General features: G+C 36.3%; 1 protein-coding gene across 2 annotated transcripts in view; it reads left to right on the top strand.

Moving 5' to 3' along the window:
- The first annotated feature begins 3,091 nt into the window (after positions 1-3,091).
- Positions 3,092-18,105, top strand: part of LOC128860689 (whirlin) — a 110,914-nt gene continuing 95,900 nt past the window's right edge. For both annotated transcript variants that reach the window (XM_054098349.1, XM_054098348.1), the window contains exon 1: positions 3,092-3,182. The gene's annotated coding sequence lies outside the window, so the exon portion shown is untranslated. The remainder of the gene's footprint in view (positions 3,183-18,105) is intronic.

The raw sequence follows: 18,105 nt of genomic DNA, 5'->3' as shown, positions 1-18,105 counted from the left end.
AGTTGCACCAACTTGCTACTCTGGCAGGAAGTTAACCAGCAACAAGCAGCATCATAACGCTACCCACCCAACTCACTCCGATGACGCATTCCATCAGCAACAGTCTGCTGCAGAAGGTTATCTCGTTGCGTGAGGGTATATGTGCTACAAGCTGCTGTTCTCAGTACAAGTGTGGCTGCTTTTTTCCCGACGTCTACTCCGGTTGCAGTGTGAATGCTGAATGTGCAAGCAGAAGACGTGAATTCGAAGTAGCCAAGCAACTGAGGAGTCTGCAGCAGCCAAGAGAAGAAAGCCAAAGAAGAGGCGAAGAATACGCAGGGGCAAGTGAAGTAGCAGAAGCAACAACAGCTGCCCATAAGGACTACAAGGAACCTCGAAGCAATTCACAACAGCAGCAACTTGTATGCACCGAAAACACTGCGAAAGCGAGCCAACATTTCAGCGAACAGCGAATTCGGCTGTCCAATGAGCCTGTGCACCAGCGTGTCGCGGTCGCATTTAAACACGTCGGTGAGCGAATTTCGTTCTTTTTTGCACAACTTGAGCTACATTCAATATTCAAAAAAATTGGTGCATTGTCTTTGGTTATGTTAATATTTCTACTGCTGCTCCGTACAGTAGCAAATGCGACGAGTGAGAGAGCAGCGAGTACGTTGGCAATGGTTCACTTTCTACTGCTTTCACAGTTGCAATTTAACATTGTTGATAAAGAGATTGATGAGAGTGTGGTGAGTACGAATTTATCAAAGACAGCGGAAGCTAAAGAAAGTGATAAATGTGGCTATGTGAAACAAAACCAACACCACAAACAGCAGCAGTGTGTTTTAAAGAGTAGATGAAAAAACGTTAAAAATGAGAGCGAAGAAAGGACCAAGAGAGAAGAGTTGAGCAGAAACAGAAAAAACAGAAAAACAAAAAAAAGCAATAGGTCAGGAAAAGGCAAGATGAATAAAAAGTTGACGTAAGAAAAATGAGCAAAATACAATAAAATGAAAAGAATGGCAAATGCACAGCATTGTGCAGCGGATAGGGATATTAAAAAATACAAAAGTGTGGTGAATGTGAGAAAAAAAGTGTGAAAAGTTTAAAAAAAGATTATGGGATCAAAAAAATAAAAGTGAAGCATAAAAATAAAAGAACTAAAGTGAAAAAAGCGTAAAATTTGCTCATAAGAAGTGCATCAATAAAAAATAAAATATAAGGGAAGAAATTAACTAAACAAGAATTAATTCAACAATGTGAAATGTACTCTACGAAAGTGAGTTGAAGGAATTAAAAGTTCAAACCATTTGAAAAGTTAAAGCAAATTACGCTACAAAAATTATCTGGCATATATCGGAAAATGAAGTGATATTTAAAGTGTCGAATACCTATATGCCATTAATGAAAGCTTAACAAGTATTTCCGTTACAATAAAAAGCAAGCAGAATTACTTAAAAAATACTAACATAACTAAAAAAATATTTTCATTTAAGCACTTGCCATTTTGTTCAACTGCTACTACTACTCGTAACCTGTATAACCTGCTGCCAATTCCAAGCAATCCAAAAACACACGAAATTATCAAAATATATTAAAGCACCGCATGAAAGAAGAAAACAGTTAAAACCTTCGACTAGCACTATTTAAAATATCTACAACCTAAAATACATACCGGAGAACTTTCAAATTCTATAACAAAGTCTTTGAACTCTTAGTCATAAACTCTTTGAACTCTTAGTCAATTACAAAATATTCTTTCCTCTGATGCTAATCACTCCGTCGGTACGTTTTCAAGGATATTTCAAAATAACAAACACTACGTTGCCCAATGCATTGCAGCCAGCCAATAAGGGAGAAATGCACGGAAATTCAATGCCCATGAGGTTGGGAGTAGTGGCCTTGTAAAATCAAAATCCATTCCAATACCAACCGCCAACTAATTTTACGATCTATCTACCCATCTATTACTTGCTTGCCCTTTGGCGCAACACTGCGTCAGCATTTTTAAAATTGTTTAAGCCCTTGCTTGTCGTAAATAAAGTGCTACAAATAGCTGGAGCAACAACAACGAACAACGAACAAGAGCAGTTAGCAATCGTCGTGGTTGTCGTCTTGTAATTTGTTGTCGTCGCAGCAGTGATAAACATTAAATTTACAAAATCAGGAAACGTGTCAGTCAGTGGTCGCTGCATACCGTCGTTCAGCTGCTCGGTCAGTCAGTCAGCTAGTTGAGAATTGTAGTTGGCTGCAGCAGAACGGTGACAGTTGACGCTGTATCATTGTCCGACACGTCCGTTATGCTTGAAACCGGTGGCAAGTGGAAGTGAAGGCGGAAGGAAATAGGCAGGAAAGTAACACTTTGCATACCAACGGCAGGCGCTGAGGTAGTGCACTGCATGGTAGGATAACGGCAACGGTGCAACAACAACAAAAGCAACTAAGCTGGAAAAGCAGTAAAAGTTGCAAAAGTTACAGTTACAAAAATAACCGTAAAGTGAACAAGTGACTCATGCGAAAATAAGTGCACAATAGAAGTAAACAGCAACAACAGCAACAACAAAGGACGACCAGTAACGCAAGTAGGAGTAAAACAAGGTATTGCAATGTTCTTAAATTAACCAGAACAAATACATTTGAAATAGTTCAGCGATGCCGCGCTGCTGGTTTTATGATGGCAGCGAACCAAGCAAAGCAACCTACAAAAAAATTAAGAACACTTTCAACAAAAACTTTTGCAACAAAGAATTGGAAACTTTTGCGAGTTAAGCGTTTAATGAAAGCTTTCAGCAACCAAGCGTCGCCGAGTTGTCGTCACAAGTTGAAGAAGTTTCAATCAAAAGTAGCAACAACAACAACACAAATACTCCTCAACAATGGAAAAAATACTAATTTTGCTGAATTTGTTGAAAAGTAATCTGATAAAACAACAATGCAATAGAGAATAAAATGATAAGTGCAGTAATAAATTCACCAGAAGTTTTGAAAGAAACCAGACTTATAACAGTGAAAATTATGCCTAAGGCAGCAACCGTAACTTGAAAAAAACAAATACTTTAAAAAAATGCAGCTTACGAAAACAACATTAGTGAATAAAAATATTGTTGGTGAAAGCGGAAATAAGTAAAATAATAATAAATAACATAATAGGAGGAAAACAAGGCACATAAGTCAATCATAAATAAATTATTAAAATAATTAAGGTAAGTGATCACTGACAATATTTGTGTTAAGTTAGTTAGTTAAGTAGAAATCAAACTGCGGCAAAATTTGCAATTTATTATTATTATGATTTTTTTAGAACCAACACTAACGTTGTAGGTTGTCCATTCTCAATGGGCTTCAGCTAGCACATGGGCTGAAAAGTACCGAACACCTTCTTAGTTTTATTTATCAACGTTATTTCCATCAAGAAAAAAGTAATCATTCCAGCGTTGTTCTAACATTTCAACACCACTTTTGTAGAACGATTTATCTTTTGTCTCAAAATAGGCGTCAGTTTCAGCGATAACCTTTTCATTCGCACGAAATTTCCAACTGGCAAGCATTTTTATAGGGGTTTGAGCTGCCAGTATCTGGCGAATACGGTGGATGTGGGAGCAATTCGAAGTTCAATTCTTGTAGTTTTGCCATCATCAACACGTTCTTGTTTTTGGTCAGCAGTGAGCAAACGCGGCTCTCACTTTGAACAGAGTTTTCTCATAGTCCAATGCACATGCAATATAATTTATATAATCCATTACCTTTACGAGGTCAGCTAACTCACACAACTTCACTGTTCGATCATTCAAAACGATTTTGTGAATTTTTTTATGTTTTCTTGTGTTACCGCCTCCTTTGAACGTCCGCTACATTGTGCATCATCGGAGTCTCTACGACCGAGCTTTAGGTCAGCAACCCATCGTTTTATTGTTGTTTCTGATGAAGCGGAGTCCCCTTAACAATTTTCAAGCCATTACTTCGCTTGAAACGGTATTTTTTCCCACCAAGAAGCAGTGCAAAATTAAACACCAAATTCTTTTTCATCGATTGTTTTGAAATAACAAAAGTAACGTCACTCATCGCACAATAACTCACGAATTAATAAATGGAATATCATAAAATTTTAACAGCTGACTTTTAGGGTTATTATTAAGTGCAAAGGAGGTGAATGCAATAAAACTAGTACGATCTACATACATATGTGTTCGGCCCTTTAGGGACTTTTCAGCCCATGTGTTAATTTTATCCAATTTTTTCCAAGTTTTAAACCTATTTCTACGAAATCTTTGTATTTTTTCATTTACAAATAATCAATAAATCGCTGGCAGACAATACAAATTTATAATCGAAATATACCCTTTCTCTTAAAAAATAGTAAATTCGTAAACTACTATTTAATAAATAACTCACTTTTTTCCTATTGCTTAAAAAAGTCCATGCGCACAATACCTGACACCAGTTCTGATGGTACCAAGCAAGTTAGTCTATAACATTTGAAGATTAGTCCTAGATCGAACGAATTTCGCTTCCAATATTAATCGTTGTAAAATCCTAAAAAATGATTAAAGTATAAGACATGGCTGCTGACTACAAGATGACAAACTAATGAATGGAAAACTATAATTTTCGATAAAAAATGTATGTAGGTATATCAAATAAATGTATCTTAAATACTTGAGTGACCAAAAATGTGAATGCATTTCATAAATTTTCATCGGGTATGCATTGGAGTTCCCCCCTGTCGCCTTTCCATTCTTCTAAGATCTCTGGTATAGTGACATCTGTTGGTATACGCCGAGATCTTTTGCGGTGCGCTGTGACATCTGTTGGCAAGATCGTAAGCCATTCACAGTAAAATAGTTTTATATACAATATAATATTAAAGTTTCATGCTTATCGAATCAATGCAATAACGCATTTTATGGGAAAAATATTTAATTTAATTATTATTATTGCGTCCATTATTAATTATGAGTATAAACTTATATTTAATTTTGATTTTGAGGTGTGTTTATTTAGTTATATGCATTTATTCTCTAAGTGGGGAAAAGTTAATCTTTTTCTATTTCAATATAAATCCAACATTGATCATTAACAAGCCTTTGACGCCTTTGAAAGATTTCAGTTTCCTCCGCCGTGAGTGAAAAAATTAGTGTTTGAATGGGGAAAATTGAAAATTAAGTATATCAAAAAAGTAGGAAGTTTGAGGAATTTTCATATTCTCTCCTAATATAAATTTCAGTCACTGACCTTCTTTTGAACAACCTTTTCAAGCTGTAAGACGATGAAGGGGCTTTAAGTTCTTCGGTTTCCCCCTAAAATTGAACAAGATTTGATTTTTGACAAGTAGAATGCCTAATTTTTTTCTTTCTGGCGGCCGCCATTTGGAATTTGGAGTATGTTGGTTCGAATCTCCGTGAAACACCAAAATTAAGAAACAATTTTTCTAATACCGGCCAACCCTCGGCGGGCAATGCCAAACTTCCGACTGTATTTCTGCCATGAAAAAGCCACTCATAAAAAACTATCTGCCGTTCAGAGGTGGCTTAAAACTGAGGGACTTTCTATTTGTGCAACAACATCAATACGCACGCTTCGACCAAAGACCGAACAGAAGTGTACGCGCTCATTATTTATTTATATAATACTAGCTGACCCGGCGAACTTTGTTCCGCCCTAGAGACAATAAAAAATCAGATGTTTGATTTTATTAAGTAAATTTTTTTATTAATCGAGTATTTCAATGAAGCTTTAATAGATTGCACTCTTCAGTTAAGCACCTTGTGATACACGACATTTTTTGCTTTATTATCAGGTGCAAGAACAAACAACGCAGATGGTTTTCCGACCCGTTAACATGCCACATATAATTGACCATGTCAGAAACATTGATTTTCTAGATTCAGACCACAAACTTTCAAGGATTGGCCTTATGATTTGTTAATGGTCATGGTGAATACAAGACAGATCGGAAATTGAAGTCTTTTAAACTCAAACGGAAGATCGGTTGGGATCATCGGGATCCTCGGAATGAGAACTTCTTCACCTTCGAATTTTCCTTTGAGTATCGTCGCGTAAATCACATTGTTCATCAATTTATTTACCACCAAACGCGTACCGTTGCAAAGATTTAGTGGGCTTATGTTTCGAAGCATGATTACTACGGAGCCAACTTTTAGGTGTGAATTGTGCGGTGATAAGCCAGGCACATCCAAGGAGTTTAAAAATTCAATTGGATAGTTGGTGACTTCATCTTCATTTGTTACACAGTCAATGGATTTGAATGAATGCATTGTTCCAACGATATCATTTTGAATTATGTAGTTTAGGTCATCTACATCTTTATTCTTAGCCGCTAAAATTGCTCGCTCACTCAACCATTCATTATTTTTGTAGTTATTAATGATGTTTGGGAATACTTTATTGATAAGTTCGTCTTTCGGTGAGACAAAGTTACAGAAATTCTGAGGAAATGAAATCAATCCGCTCGATTCGTCGACAGGTACTCGAAAATTACCGATAGTCAGTAATTGCTCAGAGAAATCTTCAGTAGAAGTATCATTAACTAATGCAACTTGTTGTCAGCTGAAGTTTCTTCAGATAGCGTCATAGATTCGACGTCAGCAGCCGTTGATCTTGGAATTACTGGCAGTGTTTGGCGGAAGTCGCCAGACAGTAAAATCATTGCGCCTCCAAAAAAGTCAGTAATGGCAATTTCACTCTTCCACTAAGGCAGCACAATCCGGGCGTTTCTCCGGAAAACTTCAATGCGCCACAATACTCGCAAACAACGTTCATTGGCCCAATGCAAACGCTAGGATGCAAGCAGTAACCAGTGTTGCAATCATATCGAAACGCTGCTCGATTCAAATCAGCACTTGATAATTCTCCTCTTGTGCGACGAAAATTATCTACTTGTTGATCTCTGTTATTCGCTCGACGATTTCGCATTGCCAACCGAGCCGTTTCACGGACTGCCTCGCTATGCTCTTGTGATTGAGAAGCACGAAGTTGAGCCATACTAACGCGGCGCTCTTCACAGGCAATTCCTTGTGCTTTTTCAGTCGTTTCATTCGCAATGTTTCTTATCCTTCTTGCATTACGACTTTGTCGGGAAAGATTCGATTGTCTTGGTCACGGCATTGATAGTGATGATTCAAAGAAAATACAAATTACTGTGATTATATATTTCTGACAAAATTTATATTATCAAATTTTCTACTTAACCATAGACAAAATTACGTTTAGCGGTCATTTGCGTTTTGTTATTCCATATCAGATGCGTTTTTGTTATAGCACATTTTATAGTGACTCGAGTTATAAATAGTGTAACTAACATTACTTGCTTTTATATATATAGATGAATAAAATGATACAAAAAATATGGGAGATAAATTAAAGAAATGAAGCTATTAATTATTTGTTAAGATAAAATTTGCACTCAAATCGAGACACTTCGATTATCACTCATAACTCTGCCTAACTGAGAGAATAAAGCGTAAAATCTACTTGGTTTAAAAATCTTAATTTAAACATTTCTGACATGTACGAGTTAGCAGTTTGAGTTCCAAAGTTTCCGTTGGCAAAAATATACCAAAAAAACATCCGCACACCCAAAAAATAACCGCACAAGAATGCGATAAAGCAAATTTCGAGAGAGGAAAAGCTGTAGAGAGGTTGTAAATGACTCCAAAAAACTAAAGAACGTATTATTTATCGTGAAATTTTGTCCATTATCGCACATTGTTTTTGCCCGAGATGAAAACTGGAACTTAATACTCTTAAGAGTATTACGTACGAATTGGGTACGAATTCTTGTTCTTCTTGATTAGCGCGATAACCGCTTAAGCCGTTGATAAGAGCCTTATAAAGTGCTAGTTTTGTTCTTCGAGAGAGGATTTTAGCACTTGTTGGTTAGAAATTCTTTGTTGGATGTTACGGCTGACAGTGTTATCACCAATATCAATTAATGCTGGGGTAAGAATTATTATGTTAAAATAATCCAAGAAAATATACGACATTAAATTTGGTTGTAAATTTTCAAAAATGCTGTATGAAAATTGTGACGATTAGGCGCAAAACGGCAGGTGGTCCAATATTCTATAGCTCTTCGTCTTTCTCAATTGAAATATCGCATTCTTGTCTTTTTTTTTGGCTGTTACACGCTGAAATTGTTGAGTGTATCTTCTATGGTAGAATATCTGTCTTTACAGGTTGGTGCTTCTTGTGAATGGTAACTGGCTTCCATGAAAAGCCCTTTATAGTAGAAAGCCTCTTGACCCGCGAAATTAGAAGTGAATCCACATTCTCCGGACTAACTGCCGATTTTACGAACCCTGCTTTGATTTAATGCGGTTTTCCATCAACGTTTTTAAATTTTGAAAAGAAAAAACACTAGCTATTGGCACTAACACCTGACACCCTAACACCCATCGCGCGACCATAACCATGTTTATAGGTTCGCATTTGCACATTCACATAATTTATGTGACAGATGAAGGAAATAAACAGAAGACCCACAAACCAGTGAAATATGTGAATACCAAACAAAGGCGATACATAATGCATATTGTATTATTTGCGCAAATGCACGCATGTACATACATACATACATACAAATACATATGCCACATGTACGAGTAAAAGGTACATCGACCAATATGAATGTTACGTTAAGTGTAACTAACGTTTCGTCGGATGTTACACCTGTACGCAGTTAAATACTCATACGACATGTGGCATGTGTCTGACAATTCACGCACACATACTTACATGCATCACACATGTGCAAACTTACCGTTGTTATTAGTTGACATAATGGATGAAATGAGAATGCAAAGGCAAATGGACATAAAAGCGAACGAATAATGCATAGACGAGCGCACATACACACACACAATCGCAAGTATGCTTGGGTAATATCTAAACAGATGCGCATTGTATGTGCATTTGTGTGTACTCACCTACGTGCAGTACTCATTTGAAATGCTCGCTTGGCTGAGTGTCATTTCGCAACAGCGGCATTCGTCTGACGACCGGTGTAATAACGCATTCATGCAGAGCCTCCATTGTAGTTGCACAAACGAATAAACGAACAACTACTTCACACACATGAAACAATGAAATGAGAAATATTCGTGTATAACTTCAACATTCTTGTCCTATTTGTACAGCGTGTAACTAACTAACTAACTAACAGACTCCGCTACGACTACATATTTGCTCACATACATAAGGAAATTTCTTAGTTTAGCACGAATGTCCTTCGCATTCGGTGCTGGGCTATGCATTGCGGTGCCACTTAATTACTCTCTCACTTTTGTATTGCTATTGTTTTTTTGCCCTCTTTTTTTGCATTTCAGTAATGTTTCTTTATTGCGCCTACTTTTTCCAAACAATTCAACCTAAACTTGAACAATAAAATTAATTATCCAAGCAATACATTCCACTGTAGTCAAATAGTTCAACTTGTTTCTGCTTTAAGCGACTTTTTTCAGCAACATTCTTGTCGTTTGCTATGTATCCCATGTCCTCGGGTGCCATTATCTTTATTTAGCTTTCTTCTATTTTTCGTCTAAGTCTGTGCGTCGCACTTGTGCAAACATAGAGAAAAAACTACTTAGGAGCTACGCCTACTGTCTTTAATTTCTTCTACAAACGTGCAACGGGATATATAAAGAGTGAGCATCAGACTTCTTTGCAAAAATACTGTATAAACTAAGTGCAATACTTTTAAGTTATTTTTGCTTTATTGGAAAGATTAATTATGGAATAGATCTTCACTAAAATGGCTGTCTCGATTGGCATACTCAGAAAACACAATTTTCTGAGACTTAGTTCACGTACTCCCTGGGACGACATCACAAGCGCTGCGTTGGATTGGAATCCCCAAATAAATCAAATTATAATCTGTTTGTGGAGGCCCCAGGATCCACCTAGCAATCTCCAGAAAATATATAGGTCGTTGAAAGTTTCTGGCTTTATCTCACGAGTGCGTTAATCTGCACCAGGTTGATCTAAAAGTTACAGGAATATATTCAGAAAATTCCAAATATAAGTTTATTCCTCAGAAGTGATATTATCGCCTTCAAAGTTTTCCCCATAACTACAACGCACTGATGCCAGCGTGTGATCCAGCTCTCGAAACATTTCAGGAATTCTATTTTCGGTATAGCCATCAGAGCGGTTTTCCCTTACTTCCTTTCGGCTGCTGAAACGCGTTCCCCATAGTTTTTGACTAAATTACTCATAAACCTACGTCTCGCCTCCAGTAATGATGAGTTTGATGAATGTTGTGGCGGACTCAACTTGCCTTTGGCGATATCCACGAGGCTCCTTTTTTGCATGAAATTCAGGTCCTTCAGGTCCAAACTCAAATTATTAACTACAGTACAATGCCTTGGGCGCATCCATAAGCAGTAGTAATATCCTTTACCCGCTCTCTGATTGTTAATTTACGGTTATTGATCAACTTTTCTTTCACTTAATTGATGTTTTCATCAGTTTTCGATGTCGACGACCCGCTACTATGTTCGTCATCCTCGAAAAACTCACAATCTTTTTTGAACGATCTGCAGCGCTCATGTCACTCGTAAGTGGCTGTTTTCTTTAAACTATTATTGCCGAAACAGTTTCCCATTCTTTCTGAGATTTTCACACCATTGGATCCATTTTTAACGCACAATTTACTTTAAATATATTTAATATATTTTTAAAACTGTAAAAATCGAAAATATATACGTGCAGAGGTAATTCGATTTACTTCAGACGGCGCAAGTTTTACAAATGCCAAGCAATCGCGATACGATTTTTATAGGAACGTTAATCAGACCTGTGGCAACCTAACAAAAAACAAAAAAAAACACCTCTCAAATCAATCGGCTAGAGGAATCACTTGGCGGTGGTTGTATCCAGAACTTTTGTATCAAGGTGGTACTTCATCCGAAGTTGTTCCAATTTTTTAAATCCTTCCAGTTGTGGGATTCATCTTTAGGATCTGAGTCGTTACTGGATTATCTACATAATATAAATTTTTCATGACAATTCACAAATAAATTCCAATGGCATTGTCAAAACAGCTGATAACACAATAAGTGAAAACCCTCTTCGATGTTGAACAACGATTGCTTGCTTGGTGAGCTGGGTGGCATGGCACGTCATGCTGCTGAAACCAAAGGCTAAGCTCTCTTTACCAATATTAGTTCGTCCACAAAACTGCGGTAAATACGGCTCAGGGATCAAAATCTTATTCAACAACATCCCCGAAAAGTGTTGACTTCAAAATTCATACCAAACTTTTACTATCTGGGAATGTATTGTATGCATGTATATATTGGATTTTCAGTCATATAAAGATACTCCTATCTTCAGATGCATCAACTTTCTATATTAACATAGCCATCAAGATCAAAACGTATCTCGTTTAAAATTTCTTTTCAGTTCTTATAGTCCAATACGAATTTTTGAAATTTAAGTACGTTTATTTTCAACATTTTGAAACATTTTTAACCGTGAATCTATGGATTCGTACTGCGGATATATGATATTATTATATTGAGTTTCTGTAATTTCTTTATGCACAAAATAGCTGCCAATGCCAAAATAATATGTGACTTAAAAATAATCCAGATGATGGCCCCCCTATGCATTTCGCAGAAAAACTAAAATTCCTTAATTTTGTTTGCCGCGTTCTTAGTTATCCAATAGTTTGTGTCAACGTGCACTTCTTCGACAATGAGGAGACATTCAAGGTCATTATTTTTGGCTCAATACCGACTGTTCGCCCTGTGGGGTAGCTGAAAAGTTGGAAGTGTGAGAACGGAGCTATTTTCCAAGAAAACCAAAAATAGTTGGAAATAAATATGCTGCCAAAGTCTAATTAGCTTGAAATGACACAGCAAGCGTTCGTAGAATTATTTTACTAATCAGTTTACCCAGAAAAAGGGAAAATGTTTAGCTTGGAATTATTTAGGCGGTTTATTTGCTAAATTTTAAGCAAATTAAACGCTGCTTAGAAACTTTGTGAACTTATTTTGTGAAACCCACAGCGCAATTACCAGAAACACGAAATTTTCAAAATACATGCACAAATAATTTTACACAGCAGTACAAAGAACTTTCAAAGATAAGAGACCGCACAATTTTTGCTTATCTCATTTTATTTTACTGCGAAAGTTTTGCCATAAAAGCGTGTAAATTTCAGTGGAAAACAGCAATCGCGCTTGGTAATAAACAAAGAGACTGAAAAATTGAAGCTTACGATTAAATTTAACTAAATTTTGTGCACTGATTACGAGCTCGAGATTTTTATTTCTTGCCGTTCAAGCACTAATTTGGCCGCAGGGCTGATTGGAGTGAAGATGCGTTGAAATTTGAAATTGGAAATATTTTAAGATGGCGAAACTGAGATCGAGATTTTTAGTTCAAACACCGCTTGGCCGCAGGACTAATTGGAGTGAAGATGCGTTGAAATTTGAATTATATTTTAGATGGCAATACCTTAAGTCAGAATTCGTGCCACTGGTTACGTCATGCCACCTAAATGGGATCTAATAATCCAGTCCTTAAGGTATAAAATGTCCTACACGTTGTTGGCAACAGAGAAAGCGTTTTGGCAATGCCAGCCGAAATATGAATTGGCTCCAATTGATATTTCTAATTACCGTTAGTTTTGTGAAACTTTCTGAGGTCGATGGAAATATATTAACTTTTTTTTAAAGTAAATGGTTTTAGCTTATAATTAAACTTAAGTCTAACGGTAATTTACATATGTTAATCTAATTTATCTATTTCTCAGCCCGTTACGTAAGCTAGGTATCCCTAGCGAAGGAAAAATTTGGCTGTGGCTATGTCGAAATACCTCCACCAAACGGTTACTAGTTGCAAGGTTGTTCTTGGTGAAATGCTTTGGGACTATCTTCAAGGGCAATTCTAGTTTGTGGCCGGTCCGGAATAAATTGGGAAAATGGTACATATGAAGGCATAAAAGTGTATAAAAAAGTCGAAGAAAAGTTAAGTAAGGAATAACTTTTTCGAAAAAAGAGAGAGTCTCATTTAAGTTTAATTAACTTCATCCAAGGTTTCTCCAATTTGCTAAATTTTCCAATCGCTTGAATCCCGCCGCATAAAAATATTCCTTGTAGGTTTCTCTCCATAACAGTGTGCACCTGAATATTAATAAAGCAACATTGAATGTTAATTTTTTTCCTCTTCGCGAGTTCTTCTAGTCTTAAGCAAGCATAGAGTACAAACAATGTTTAGTTTTTGAAAGGAAATTTCAGCCCACTCAATCTTTCTAAGAAAATTGCTGCCTCATTGTGCACTGATCTTCAACATGTTCCGTTAGGACCACTAGAAAGGCTTTCACTATGAAATCCATATAACTGTTAGCTCTTACACGCATTTTTCGTTGCTGTTTTAAAGATGAGTTCATAACGCAAGTCTTCGGATTTATATTTGCAAATGTTCCATATTGACTCATAAGGAATAAATATTTGAAATATAGTGTACCCAAAATTCATCTTAAATGTTCCTAAAGCATTAGTTAGTTCACGCAGAGCTGTAAATGTCGAGTCATTGCTGACGTGAGCGCCTATTGTGAACATTTCCATATCAAGACGCTGAAGACTGAACTTGAGTATTCCAAAGTGTATGCATGACCCATAAGTCTCTCCTCTCTTTTGACGTGATAACGTCTTATAATTCGATTTAACAGGCTGCACGCACGAAAAAATGTGTCGTTACCTTGCTCATTAGTGTTACCTTGCTCTTTAGTGTTACCTTGCTCATATGTAATATAGTTACCTTGCTCATTAGTGTTACCTTGCTCTTTAGTGTTACCTTGCTCATTAGTGTTACCTTGCTCATTGCATTGTATGAACTGCAAGCGAAAGCGCAGAACGAACGACAAAGCAAACAAAGCAAACGAACGGCAACGTTCGACATCTTGCTCTCTCCTACTTAAGTGAGCGTATATATGTATGTATATGCGCATATGTACATATATAAATTCACGTATGTATTTGTATTTGCATATGCCTTCTTATTGATTATTATTAATTTGATTCACTTGAAGAATTTAAAATAAAACCAAGTTTGTTAATAATACCTGTTGTTTTAATGTTTTAATGTTATAATTATTAATTTTTTTATTATAAATATATGAAGGAAAAAATGTATTTTAATATTTGCCATATACCTTATAAGATATGTTGTCTATACTAATATTATAAAGAGGAAAACTTTGTTTGTTTGTAATGAATAGGCTCAAAACTACTGGACCGATTTTAAAAATTCTTTCACCATTCGAAAGCTACATCATCCACGAGTAACATGGATTATATTTTATTTTGGAAATAGGGCTCGAGATATAGGTCAAAACGTGGACCCGGGTAACCTTCGGATGTATACGTAAAATATGGGTATCAAATGGAAGCTGTTGGTGAATGCTTTAGTCCAGAGTATTTTTCATGCCGCTCCGTGACTAGGGTCTCGAGATAGAGACCAAAACGTGGACCCTAGAATGTGTTTGTACAATATGGATATCAAATTGAAGCTGTTGGTGAATGCTTTAGTACAGAGTATTTTTCATGCCGCTCCGTGACTGGGGTCTCGAGATATAGAACAAAACGTGGACCCGGGTAACCTTTGGTTGTGTATGTACAATATGGGTATCAAATGAAAGCTGTTGATAAGTGCTTTAATACGGGGTAATTTTCATACCTATTGATGACTAGGGTCTGGAAATATATGCCAAAACGTGGACCCGCCGTGTCTTTGCACCGAATTAAACCAAACTTACACACATTGTTAAGGAGGTATTGAAGATGGTTTCCGTATAGTTTGGATACCTATTGGTAGATAGGGTCTCGAGATATAGGTCAAAACGTGGACCCGGGTAACCTTCGGATGTGTATGTACAATATGGGTATCAAATGGAAGCTGTTGGTGAATGCTTTAGTTCAGAGTATTTCCATCCGCTCCGTGACTAGGGTCTCGAGATAGAGACCAAAACGTGGACCCTAGAATGTGTTTGTACAATATGGATATCAAATGAAAGCTGTTGATAAGTGCTTTAATACGGGGTAATTTTCATACCTATTGATGACTAGGGTCTGGAAATATATGCCAAAACGTGGACCCGCCGTGTCTTTGAACCGAATTAAACCAAACTTACACACATTGTTAAGTAGGTATTGAAGATGATTTCCGTATAGTTTGAATACCTATTGGTAGATAGGGTCTCGAGATATAGGTCAAAACGTGGACCCGGGTAACCTTCGGACGTGTATGTACAATATGAGTATCAAATGAAAGCTGTTGGTGAATGCTTTATGATATGTTATGTTATGTTATGTTATGTTATGTTATGTTATGTTATGTTATGTTATGTTATGTTATGTTATGTTATGTTATGTTATGTTATGTTATGTTATGTTATGTTATGTTATGTTATGTTATGTTATGTTATGTTATGTTATGTTATGTTATTTTATGTTATGTTATGTTATGTTATGTTATGTTATGTTATGTTATGTTATGTTATGTTATGTTATGTTATGTTATGTTATGTTATGTTATGTTATGTTATGTTATGTTATGTTATGTTATATTATGTTATGTTATGTTATGTTATGTTATGTTATGTTATGTTATGTTATGTTATGTTATGTTATGTTGTGTTGTGTTGTGTTCTGTTGTGTTAATGTTAACTCATTCTCTATATCCATACAAAATATCTATCAAACAAATAAAATTAAAATTTTCTTTTGAAAAATGCAACCATTCAATCAGTATTTTCTTATGACGTGATCACGTTAAACTATCGTCAGTAAACCGACTTTACAGACAACCTCTCTTTTTCATTAGAAAATCGATGCCTTGACCAGTGCCACACATGAATGACAAAAAATGTTTCCCGGTCTCGCCAATCTAACCAGTGACTATATCGCTTCTAGTCTCTAGTCCTATGAGGATCATGGTTTTAACTTTCTCGAAAACTCATGGTAAGAAGTGATCCCATGATTATATGACTTTGAATGATTTATAAAATTTGGTTACACTACAGCTTTTCTTTCCCAGGTTGAATATTTAAAAAATGGAGGCATGCGGGCTCGCTTAAAATTTTCTGTTATAGTATATTTATTGAGGCCAAAACGAAATATGAGCTTAAAAATACTCTGCAGCATTGCTGAAAATGTCAGTTAATATCTATTGTAAATGAAAAATAATGAAACTTTTCAAGAGAAGAACAAGAAAGACTGAATGCAATGCTTATTTGCACTAACACATTCGAAATGTCAATAAATGTTTTGATATTTCAGAGCAGTTAGAGAAATTGCAATTTGAGATTTTTTTAAATAAATAATTATTTCTTAGTATCAGGGCAGCTAATCCCCGTATTTGTTGCCTGCGGTCCATCTTTTACTGACAAAACTATCCAATAAGCAAATCGGCTGTTCACTAATTCGTGTAACAACCATCTGTCACACTACAATTTTGATCAGGATTAACTTCACCGGTAATCCCGATTAACGCCGCCGTCTATCTAGGCTATTATACGCAATTGAATATAGATCCGAGGCTAGATGATAAAAAAATTAGTTGCCGCTTAGAGAATTTCTCCTATTTTCCATTTTCACAATCGCATAAAAACACAAATAAACATTAAACATTCATATCAGCACACATCAGCTATTAAAGCAACTATTAATTCGAGTGCTCCACATTTCCTTAGTCAGAATTGGTTCACCAAATATAAATTTTTATACATGTAGGCCATCAAAAAGCAAAAATAAATAAACAGAGTCATACTCGGATGTTTCAAACAGTTCCGTATGTGCCTTACACAAACAATATTAATATCTCACGTATGTATAGGTAAGCACACACACATAAATCCACAACTTCTGTTGAGGTCCTACTACGAATTTACTTTGAATTTCGAAACGGCGATTAATACATTTGTAAAATCTCATTGAACTTGGCACTTCCACAAAAGTGGAAAGAAAAGAGTAGGCAACGAAAATCAACACTAAATAGGCACCAACACATATCCATTTCTTTTATTATATTCATGCAGCAGGCAAGTAGTAGTTAAATGGAAAATTAGAAGTCATCGCCCAACTCACTTCCTGCCGCTTACAGGCGCCTAAGAAAATGAGTATAATCTGTAATACTTTCTGCTTGCATAGATCGGAGAGAAGAGGTGTGCGAATGGGGAAAATTCTCCAATAGTACCGAGAGAGAAAAGACGTAAAATCCAACGAAGACCTAGCCTAAGTGGATAGACTGAGGGGCACCCGAGTACACTGATTGTTATGCTGCGTGTATGCGGGCCATTTGTATGTTTTTATTGTGCCACCAACTTTAATGTCAAGCATTTCCTGTATGCTAGTGCAGAGTGAAGGCTGCCGAGTGTTAGTGAGTCAGTAGCGGTCAGCATGAAGATGCGAGGAAACAAGGAATACATACAACGGAAATATGTAAGTTGAGGTTGGTTGAGTTGATTTGTATTCGAGTTTGCTGAGTTTGAGTTCAGTAGAATAGGATATGAATATTTGTTGTCGCTGGCAACGTACACGCATGCATATACGTACACTTTGGCGTACTTGTATACAAAAGTTTGTGCAAATACTTGCTGAAACTGTGTGTGTGTGTGTATGGAATTGTGTAAATACCCAAGCACCAGGCACATACATACATACGTGACGTAGAAATTTTGTAAAATATTACTGCCAAGCATGGAGACGAGCATTTTTTCTATTGCCTATACCCACATACATACGCACAAGTGTTCACTCGCTGTTATTTCTCAAGTCTTCAAACTCGTTGGCCGTCGGTATTTTCGTAGTGAAGAAAAGTGTGTGAGTTTGACCCACTTTCTAAAGTCACTGCCTTCCTCCTTAATGTCGTCACTTACATGCCATAATTTCGCTTGACATTCTCATACTTGACTGGCTGTATGTAAGTACATGTATGTATGCATGCTTGTGCTTGTGTACAAATTGATTCGGGCAAGCAAATCAATAGTTCTGGTAAACGTAACAAGATAGTCATGAATCAAATACGTAATAATAACCTTCAAGTATTAATTTCATTTTCACGCTTTGCTCGCTATGAGTGCACTACATATGCATAAATGCG

Source organism: Anastrepha ludens, chromosome 4 (assembly GCF_028408465.1).
Source record: "Anastrepha ludens isolate Willacy chromosome 4, idAnaLude1.1, whole genome shotgun sequence".
NCBI classification, from domain to species: Eukaryota; Metazoa; Arthropoda; class Insecta; order Diptera; family Tephritidae; genus Anastrepha; species Anastrepha ludens.
Note: the sequence above shows the minus strand (reverse complement) of the source record. Positions and strands in the feature narration are given on the sequence as shown.